Source organism: Myotis lucifugus, unplaced genomic scaffold (genome assembly GCF_000147115.1).
Source record: "Myotis lucifugus unplaced genomic scaffold, Myoluc2.0 scaffold_7, whole genome shotgun sequence".
Lineage (NCBI taxonomy): Eukaryota > Metazoa > Chordata > Mammalia > Chiroptera > Vespertilionidae > Myotis > Myotis lucifugus.
The window spans coordinates 7,272,458-7,282,875 of NW_005871055.1; the positions used below are offsets into that span (position 1 = coordinate 7,272,458).

Sequence of the window (10,418 nt, forward strand, 5' to 3'; positions counted from 1 at the left end):
GCAGCGGGGGGCGGCGGCACCGCCCCGAGGACACCCGAGACTGCCCGCTGCAGCCCCGCCCTTCCGGCTCGACGCGCTGCCCAAGCCTACCTCAGCGCCGGCCCGCGCTTCCGCTCCGCCTCCTGCGCCGCCGCACTGCACGTCCCGGGCGGGCGCGAAGATGTGGCGCCTCCCCTTGAAGCGGCCAGACCTCGGGATGCGCTCGGGTGCCGGGCGGACCGGGGAGGGCAAGAGAGGGGAGCCCACGCGAGGGGAGGGGGGGCCGGGGAAGGCGCCTCGCCCCTCCTCTCGTCTCTGGTGCCCACCGCGCGCCCCGCTCCTCCTCGCCCACCTCCCCTCCTCCGGAGCCGCCGCCGGGGGCTGGACACCGCCTCCCGCCCGGGCCCACCTCGGCCTTTTCTCCGGAATCCCCTGTGGGACACCCCCGCCTTCTCCATGGTTCTGGTGCCCACCGCCTTGGGAGTCTGGAGATGCCCGACTCCTGCGTGTGAGGCGCCTATGATGCTGTGGGCAACCCGCCTGCCGTCCTGTCCGGCTTTCCCAGGGGTGGTCCCCATCTGGGAGCTCATCGCCTTTTTCTCACGGTCCCCTTGTCGCCTCGCTAATGTGGGACAAGCCCTGCACCTTTCTAGTGCGAAGGCCGAAATAACGGGGTGTGTGCTGGGGAGGTGACCCGAGTTTCCTTGGGACCAAGACCTGGAACAGCCACGCTCCCTTAGTCAGCCGCCGTCATTTCTGTGTGACCCTGCACGCACTTCTGCTGCCCTTCGTGCATTTTAGTAAACGCACCACGGCTTTGTAATGCGCAGTAATTCCTTTCAGATTACCACACTCCATTCCTGAGCGGATTTTGGTAAAATGCTCCACAACTAATAATATTATTAGCTGTTCCTATAAAGTCAGCTGGTTGCTTATATGCCGGCTTTTCAATGACATAGGTTCAACATTTAAATGATTTGACAGAAGTAGGACAGCCAGATAAAATAACAGATATCAGCCCGGTGTAGTCAGGTCTCTTGTTTGGTCTGGCTTTTGTCATTTCATTGGGAAATGACATTTTGTTGGGAAAGTTCCAGAATGGCTAGCTGCCCTCAGTGCACTGCTGTGGTGTCATTTATGTCTACAAGCAAAGCTTACTCCATTGAGCCCCAGAAGGAGACTTGGTTTATTTGATTGTACAGGACATGAGTAGGGCCAGAAGTTTGCATGCATGGCATTGCTTAAGGCAAACTTTTCCCCTGAAACAGTTACTCTTTGCGCTTTTAATGTAAACTCTGACATAATCATAAGTGAAAGGAAAACTTAGAATTTTTATTTTAAAAAGGATAATTAGAGGGACCCCCTTCAGTAGTACTTATCCAAAAGGAGAGGATGGCCAGACTAAGAAAAGCAGTCAGAGAGAAGGGGTCATCACTCAACATACCTTCCTTACAGTTACTTGGGATGTTTAAAACTCACTAGATGGTGAAATTCTTGAGGGCACAGATCATGCTTTATTAATTTCTGTACCACAAAATACTTAATAGATGTTTGTGGAATTAATCTGTTACATGCCTTTAATTCCTCAAATATGCTTCCACACTACATTAAGAAACTTCAACAGAAACATTAATCCACTAATCCACTGTCTACTCTCATTTTAGTTGGTTTGTGCCAGTTCTGGGCCTGACTGCCTAGATAGCCTGACCTCTTAAGAGTGGTTGATATCAAATCCACAAAGGCTTGAGATTATCTTTTCTGATACCTTGGTCAGCTTTCTCCTTCCTCCTTTTCTTATGGCAAAGCTGTATAACACTGAGTCTATATTTAAAACCTAATGACTTCGTTTTCTTGTCAGGAAAAGGCTTGTCCTCTGATCACCTCTATAGGGAGCGGCTGTAGGGTTAAGCCTCAGGACTGACCTGTTGGCAAAGCCACAAGGAGTCCCAGCTTAGAGGGCACAGTCCTCTTAGCATAATTAGGCTTGACCTTATGACTCTCCCTAGATCTTATCTGGGTAGCTAACTGCTGAGGGAGATGCAGCAAGTGCTGCGAAAACAAGTGAAACTCACAAGAACATTGTAACTATGGTGACCACTACCTTGTTTACCTCTGGCTATAAAATAAAGGCTCAGCTTGGAGTCTGGGTATCTCTCTTTGGTCTCAGTCAGGCACAGGCGATCCACCCAGACCCAGCTTATTCTCTTTGTCTTTTCTACATCCTTCACCCCCCCCCTCCCCCCCTCAGGCTCACGGAACCCTTGGCTGTGCTGGCAGGGCACACACCTCCAGAGTTAAAATTCATCATTAAACAAGTTTAGTTTTCATTAAACAGGAATTGTTTCTAATTCAAACACTCAAGATCTCTTGTCACTTTTTCCCTTTATCCAAACTGTTTTGTATTTAAAGCATTTTAAGGGATTTGAGTCACCATTTACAGAGCAAAATTACAGAAAACCACTTTCATACAGAATGTAACGCATCATTTACAAATCAACCTAGTAATAATTTTAGTCGATACTTTTTAAAAGTCCTGAGATTATTCCTAAATTATGAAAAATTTATAGCACAGACTTTCTTTGATTTCTAGCACTGACACATATTGTTAATGGGGAACTTAATGTTAGATGTGATTACAGCAAGAATAATTAGAGCAGAGGATTTCAACAGGCATAGTCCCAAAATATAGAAAGGGAAACTTCCTATAACAAGTCTGACCCCTGGAGCAGTTGGAATATGGGAAGAAACTGTTAGACTATCTCTATTTTTTTTCTAAATTAAGAAATCAAGGGGATCCAAGAGAGCAGTGGAGTAGGAGGAAGTTACACTCACTTCCTCCCAGGACCAAACTGGTTATTTAGGTTGCATTAGAACAATCAACCTAAATAACCCCAACTGAAGATTCGTTGAATAAGAGTCTTAAAACAAGTATTTACAGAAGAAGCCACATAGAGACTGGTTGGAAGGGCATAGGTGCAAAAAGGGCTGGCCCTGCACCCATGTGAGGCAACTGAGAATCTGGAGGGATATCTCAGCAGCAAAAGTCCTGGGTTACTGTGAGGGGTCTCAACTCCACACCAGGTTCCCATCCCAGAGCACCAGAACCAGGAAGAAGAGCCCACATAATATCTGGCTGTGAAAAGCAGCGGGATTCTGTCTTCCAGGGAGAGAGAAGTCTGCTAAAAACCCGGATGTCCTCTTAGTGGGCCCGCACACAGTACACTTGCAGCCACGCACCCTGAGTTCTGGTGGAGGGAGAGAAGCTCAAAGTGGACTAGAATTGTGAGAGGAGAGACTGGGTTGTGTGGCTCCAAGGATAAATCCACAGGGACAACCACCAGGGTTCCTGGGCATAGTTCCTCTCCCACAAACTCCATCTTTCTTGGGTCAAGAACTCCCCTCCAGATGGCATCAGCCTGGGGGGATGCAATAGCCCCACCCTCCAACTCCCTGTTTCCCTGCCCTGCCAAGCCCAAGCCCTGCAGAGGTGTCAGCTGCCTGAGGCCCCGGGTGTAGAGGTCTGGGCAGACTCAGGGGGTGTTCCAGACTGAGTTGTGGGCTCTGGGTTGGGGGCCATTCACCTCAACCTTCCTGAGAGCCTGACCTGTGTCATTCCCCCACAGGAGGTCCACTGGCTTCACCCTCCCAACTCCCAGCAGCTCTGCCTTGCTGAGCGCAAGCTCTGGAGGAGGTCTGGGCAGAATCCAGGACAGACTGAGTTGTGTGGCTTTAGGGCCATTTTCTCCTCCCACGCCCAACCGGGACCCTTGTTCCTGTGCCGATCCCTTCCGTCACAGCCCAATCTTGGTCTGTTTGAGTCTGACAAACTCTGCTGGGCTTCATTCTGATGACTTCCTGAGATTCTGCCCCACACCAAAGTTCTGCAAACAGCTGGCCTTGGTGAACCCTGAGATTTTGCTGGGTGGCTTCATACCAAGCACTGGCGCTGAGTTTGAATCTGTATCAGTTTGGTACCACTGACCCCTACCTACTGATTCACTGAGAACCGTTCTCCTGCAATTTGCATACTGCCAGAGGCTCTTTCAGTGACGGAGCCTAACAGTCACGGTGGGTCTCTTCGGCCTTTAGCTAACCGACCACCAGGCTCAGTGCTGGTGGAAGCCGGCCTTGTATGCAGCTTAGTGCGCACTCAGGCCCAGAACAGACAGGCACAAACTGTGGATCACTTTGTAGCTCCAAACAGGTTGCCCAGGGCCAGTCACAGGCAGCATTGGACATTGACCTGCACCAGAGTTCAGTCCAAGAGGCCCCAGAACTAACACACCCAGTGGTGGACTTCAGACCACATCACAGCAGGACCTGATTAGCTCCACAAGTGGCAAATCCAAAGGCCACCAGACGCTGCTGAAACAAATTTTGCTTCATGTAGTCAGCACCGGCACAGCAATTCATACACTGTGTGGGATCGGTCCTCCTAGCAGGCAGCCTGAGGGTTGATCCCATGCACAAAAGGGGCCAACAGCAATCAAGACTCAACAAGAAGGCTCACATAACCCGCACAGGGGACATTTCTGGAGCATCCAGCTGAGCTGATCAGGGAGACTTTGCCACTGGATCCCACAGGACCTACTACATAAAGCCACCCTATGAAAGCAGGGAGACATAGAACATCTACCTAATACACAGAAACCAAGAGAGGCAGTCAAAATGGAAAGGCAAAGAATATGCCCCAAATGAAAGAACAGGAGAAACCTCGAGAAAAAAGAACCTAATGAAATGGAAGCAAGCAATCTGTCAGATACAGAGTTCAAAACAATGGTTATAAGAACGCTCAAGGAACTAAGTGAGAACTTCAACAGCATAAAAATGAGCATAGAAACCATAAAAATAACCAATCAGAAGTGAAGAATACAATATCTGAAATGAAGAATATAGTAGAAGGAATAAACAGTAGGTTAGATAAAACAGATTAGTAGTTACAAAATAGTCATGGGGATATAAAGTACAGCATAGGAAATGTAGTCAATAATATTCTAATAATTATGTATGGTGCCAAGTGGATAATGGAAACATCAGGGGAATACTTGGTAAAGTGTATAACTGTCTAACAACTATGCTGTACACTTAAAAGTAATACAAAATAATATCAAATGTACATTGTAATTTTTAAAAAATCAAATTGTACTAATATTTCACATGTAGATTTACAATAGTGCATATTTTTGTGATCAGAGCACATGATCAAAAATGTTTAGAAATCACTTCCATAGAGTACCATCAGCTCTGTAGGCAGGTATCTGATTTCATCACATTTTGAATCTTTGTAATATTGTAAGTAAAATATTTTGAATTTAATAACATTATAAGTATAATAATCAAAATGTATATAACATTTAAAATTTTACCTTTTACTATGCAGTTATCAAATGTTTATCCTTCAATCACTTTCAGTATAATATACTTACTTAGCAAATCTTGGTAATTTTACATAATGTTTCTTTGCCTTAACATTACTTTGCATTTGTATTTTATATTTACAAAATCATAGAGCTGAGAGAGATGAAATATTAGTTCTCAATTTATAGATGCCCAGATTGTAAGGTAACTTATCTCAAGTCTTTGGATTCATAATATCAATGCTTTTTCCAATGCATCATCCCATTCACAGAAAAATAGGATTTCATTATCCATCAGATAAATGATAGCAACCATGCCATTACACAAGATGGGAGGAAGATACAGCTATTTCTCATAGAAGCTTAAGTGAAATAAATTCTTTTTAACTTTTCCCTTTAAAATAATTATAGGGACATAGCGCCAAGAAGGTTTTTGTTTGGGACGTGGAAGGGAATCACTGAGGTGGAAAGGAGACACCTGTAATACTTTCAACAATAAAGATACATTTTAAAAAATAAAGTGGAATTTCTAACCTTAAAATAAAACAATGTCCTGACAACCCATTCCCCTCCAGCTACCACCCTATTTCTCTGCTTTCCTCCAAAATTCCTGGAAAGAGCCATTTATACTCACTGCATCCTCAGCCCCTCCACCTATTCATTCTTGAATCCACTCCAATCAGTTTTCTGCTCCCACCTCTCCACTGAAACTGCTCTTGGAAAAGTCACCACTGATCTCCATATTGCAAAATCAGGGGTTATTTCTCAGTTATCTCACTCCAACTCTCAGCCGTATTTGAAACCATTGTTCATACCAGCTATCTCGAAGCATTCACTTTCAGGAGGCCCCTCTCTCTGGTCTTCCATGTAACTGGCAGCTCCACTGGTTGATCACCTCTCATCCCCCACATCTCCAGTCCTTGGCACGCCCAGAGTTCTGTCCTTGGATTTCTCTGTTCTCTCTCCCTTGGCGATGTCATTTATTCTCAAGATATAATTTTTATTGTTCAGCTTCTCCAGCCACTCCTGGGGCCATTTCCCCTCAATGTTCTGTCACTTTACTGGAGTAGATTCATGACTCTACTCTAGCAAAACATGAAGCCCTTGTTCTTTTTCCATCCCACATTGGGCCCAGCCATAATGGGACCAAAGCAGAGAGACTTCATCTTGCTTTTTTTTTTTTTTTCCAGACAGCCAGGCAGAAATGCCCCACCTTCTATTGTTTTTTTGTGTTGTTTTTTTCTTGAGAATTCAGAAAAGTCTGTTATACTTCAGGGAAGAGGAATCTTTTTTTTTTTCCTTCTTGTTGAGTCTTCAGCAGCAAAAAAAAGTACAAGTAAGTTTCTCCATAGGTCACCTTGTTACAGATTAAATGAATAAAGTAATTAATGAAAGAGAACTGTACTTAGCTGCCCTGGCATGCCACTGATTGAGTAATGACCTGGTGAAACAGATTAGTTTTCTAAAACTTAAATTTCTCAAGACTTTATGAAATTGGTGATTGGTATTACATTTTGAAGTTTCCGACATTTCAGATAATAATATACTGCAAATGCTAAGAAAAAGCAAAGACTTGGGTTCAATTGGCTGACCAAATTGTGGGAAAGCTGACTGGCCAGAAGCTAAAGGTTGCAAAGTACTGACTGGCCAGAAGCTAAAGGTTGCAAAGTACTGGGATAAGGAGTCTGACTGAGGGGAGAAGTTCCAGAGAAGAGGAGGAGGAAATGTAGGAGGAAAAGGAGGAGGAGGAGAAAGAGAAGGAGGAAAATGGGAGGAGGAAAAGGAAGAGGAAAAAAGAGAGAAGAAGAGATGGAGGAGAGGTAGAAGGAGAGAAGGAGGAGAAAAAAAAAAGGCCACTAAACAACACATTTCTTGGTCAGAAGAAAAGAGATGACCTCTATATCAGATAGACATTTTTCTTTTGTGTTTCTATTTTTTTGTCTGTTATTTTATTATTTATAATTTCTCTTTCAAATGTTATTCCAGATAATGTCATTGCTATTGTGATCTATGTTTCTGCAGGTCATAGTTTGGAAATACAGCTAGGTCACACTAAAAGAGAACAATTTTCTGATTCCACATCTCAGGACAACCTTATGGGAGTATTAGCCCTCCTTAAATCCCATAGGGGCTGGGAGGATGGGATGTTCTAGTATAATCCTGCAGACACCGTCTAGCATCCTCTGGGGTGGACATGTGACATCCTGGCTGTAGACACATACAAGGATGTCACTAGGAGGAGTCTAAGAAAGACCCCTCCAGCCCAGCTGGTGTAGCTCAGTGGTTGAGCTTCAACCCATGAACCAGGAGGTCATGGTCTGATTCCTGGGCAGGGCACCTGCCTGGGTTGTGGGCTCAATCCCCAGCAGGGGGCATGCAGGAGACAGCCAAACAATGATTCTCTCTCATCATTGATGTTTTCATATCTCTCTCCCTCTCCCTTTCTATCTGAAATTTAAAAAAAAAGTATTAAAATAAATAATAAGAAAGACCCCTCTACCCACTCAGTTGCCCTCTCTTCCCCTCTTCCCTTTTTTTTTTTTTACATTGTCACACGAGGATATGATGTTTGGAGAGCTGCTGCTGAAATGTGGAATAGCCCAATGGAGACATATGATGCACAATTATGAAGAGTAATACCACAAGTCTAGACTTATTGCAGGAAAATAAATCTATGTTATGTTGCTGATATAGTATCTATCATAAAAACCACTTACATAAAGTTGTACACAAGGGCATATATTTACACAGAGACCTGCCTAGAATTATGTTGACTTAAATATTAAGAGTGGTCATCTCTGAGTGGTAAGATATTGGTGAATTTCTACTTTATTTCTTGTATTTTTTTTCTATAAGGCTTAAGGATCAAATAGTTATGCGAATAATAAACTTTTAAAAGCCATATGATTCTGGGCAATTCCCATTTATCTCATGCTGCTTATAATGGATTTAAAAAAAATAAATGTATTCCATCATAGAATTTCTTTTTTTACAAGACCCCATAACTGGCATCACATGTTCTTTCTTCGTGGAATAATCATCAGGCAGGAAATGTTTTGATTCTGGAATAACATTTCCTGATAAACATTTTTTGGAAACATTTAAGCATTTCCTGATCTAAAACTTTTTGTGATTTTTCTTTGTGTATCCTATTGTTTTAATTAACAATACTCTAGCCCTATGGGACATAATCATCCTGTTAGAGAGAACAAAATTCAGAAAAACATTTTATTAGAGAGACATTTTCCAGTAACCAAGAAAATAAGCTTGGCACAATTTTCACTTAGTGGTAAAAATAATAAATAGGCTCCCTTTAGCCTACATTTAAGAAATTTTGGTTCATTTAATTCTCCCAAGAAACTGCATATTCTTAAAACCAAAAAGATATTTAAAAAAAAAATTCTAGGCCTCCAGAGTAAAATTGACAAAGGTCTTTCTTCCTTCTGCAAATTACCCTTTGCATGGCTGGTTCTGCAGGCTCCCTGCCAAGACAGGGAGCCAGGGCCAGGCCGACTATGACAGTGAACAAAGGAGATAGAATCCACAGCTATTTATGGCCCAGGTGCTGTGTACCCTTTATTACCACAGTTGTGACAAATACAATGAAGGAGATAACCTTGCTCTCCTGACCTCTAATCTTAAGTGGAGAAATGCCATAAAGGCAAAGGGGAGACAAGGCTGGAGATGAGTCTAGACAGGCAATTCCTTGAGAGCTTTAAACAGAGATCAGATATGGCTTGGAGAGTAGCATGAGGGGAACAGAAAGACACAGGAAAAGAAACAGACGTGGTGGCAGGAGTCCAGATGAAAGACAATGCAAGCTGGAATTTGAGCAGTGGCTTTGGGATGCAGAGGAGAGGACAAAGAAGAGATTAAACAAATACTTACATTATATAGTCTCTGTGGTCATTTTTCTCTTATTCTATCTTAACATCAATGGAGTCTTCAGCAGGATTTAACTTATCTCAGTTGGTGTAAGGGAAACAGAACAAGGTGTTTTTCACCCACCCTGGGTCAGAACTCTAAGGGCCGAACAGCTTGCTTCTGGGCAGCCAGCCTGGAAGTGGTGAAACTCTGAGCCAGGTTATCTGCAGGTTTGTTTTTGGTCCGATAGCTCCACCCCTTCATGTGAGATTAACAGTAGGACTTACCTTGCATATGGATGGGGACGAGGTCTTGAACCCAGTGCAAATACAGCAGGCCATAAATCCTAGGACCATCTATAGACTTGATATTTTCTTCCTGTTCTGCCCTCAAAGTCTTCAGGGAATTGGTGTACCTCATACGCTCACCTGGGAACGTCCTGGATTGGGTCTGCTCATTTACAGCCTTCCTCACACTGGCTCTTCAACCAAATTGCCTTTTAGGGGACAGACTTTTCTGAAGCCTAGTCAGATATCAAGCAAGGCTTCTCTGCAACAGCAGAAATTCAAAGCTGATGTTGCCACTCCAGCCTGAGCCAATGTGGGTCTACAGAAGGTATTGTAGCAAGTCTGCACCACAGAGGAAAGGCAGGGGCTGTCTCTGGCCAAACTGTTCAAAATTCAGGATCTCAGGCTTTGGGTCAGGAGCGCCATCTCAACTGGTGAAAATGCACGGGATGGGTCAGGGAGAAAGTTTAAGAGCCCCACCTAGAAGAAACTGTGCTGAGACTCCATTATTTAGTACCGGTGTCTGTTTAACCCCTCTCCCCTTTTGAGATTCCTATCTGGTGTACTAGTTCCTAGCTAGAGTTTGGTGCCTCTGACCCAAGTCACTAGAGAAAACTTGGAAACTAACTCATCGTCTCATTTTGCAAGGCCAGTGTAATGTTTCTAAAGCTCAATAGTATAGTCTGAACTGATGATCTCATATGTATCACAATGAAATGAGGAACAAAATAAAACTTCTAACTCTTTTTGTAAATTTAAATAATTGTTGATATAGTTAGTAATTTGAGGTAAGCCCAGCTTCATGGTTTCCAAAATTAAAATTAGGAGAAAGGTGTATAAAAAAGTTCTGGTCCTGTTACCTGGAACTACCTAGCCTGGGAAATGGACCATGTACTGAACCCTTGTCCCAAATGGCTATCCATCCTATTTC

General features: G+C 43.7%; 1 protein-coding gene across 1 annotated transcript in view; it reads right to left on the minus strand.

The window, feature by feature from the left end:
* RCBTB2 (RCC1 and BTB domain containing protein 2) overlaps nt 1–126 on the minus strand; it is a 37,177-nt gene extending 37,051 nt beyond the window's left edge. The window contains exon 1 of the mRNA XM_023749106.1: nt 91–126. The gene's annotated coding sequence lies outside the window, so the exon portion shown is untranslated. The remainder of the gene's footprint in view (nt 1–90) is intronic.
* Nucleotides 127–10,418: the final 10,292 nt, after the last annotated feature.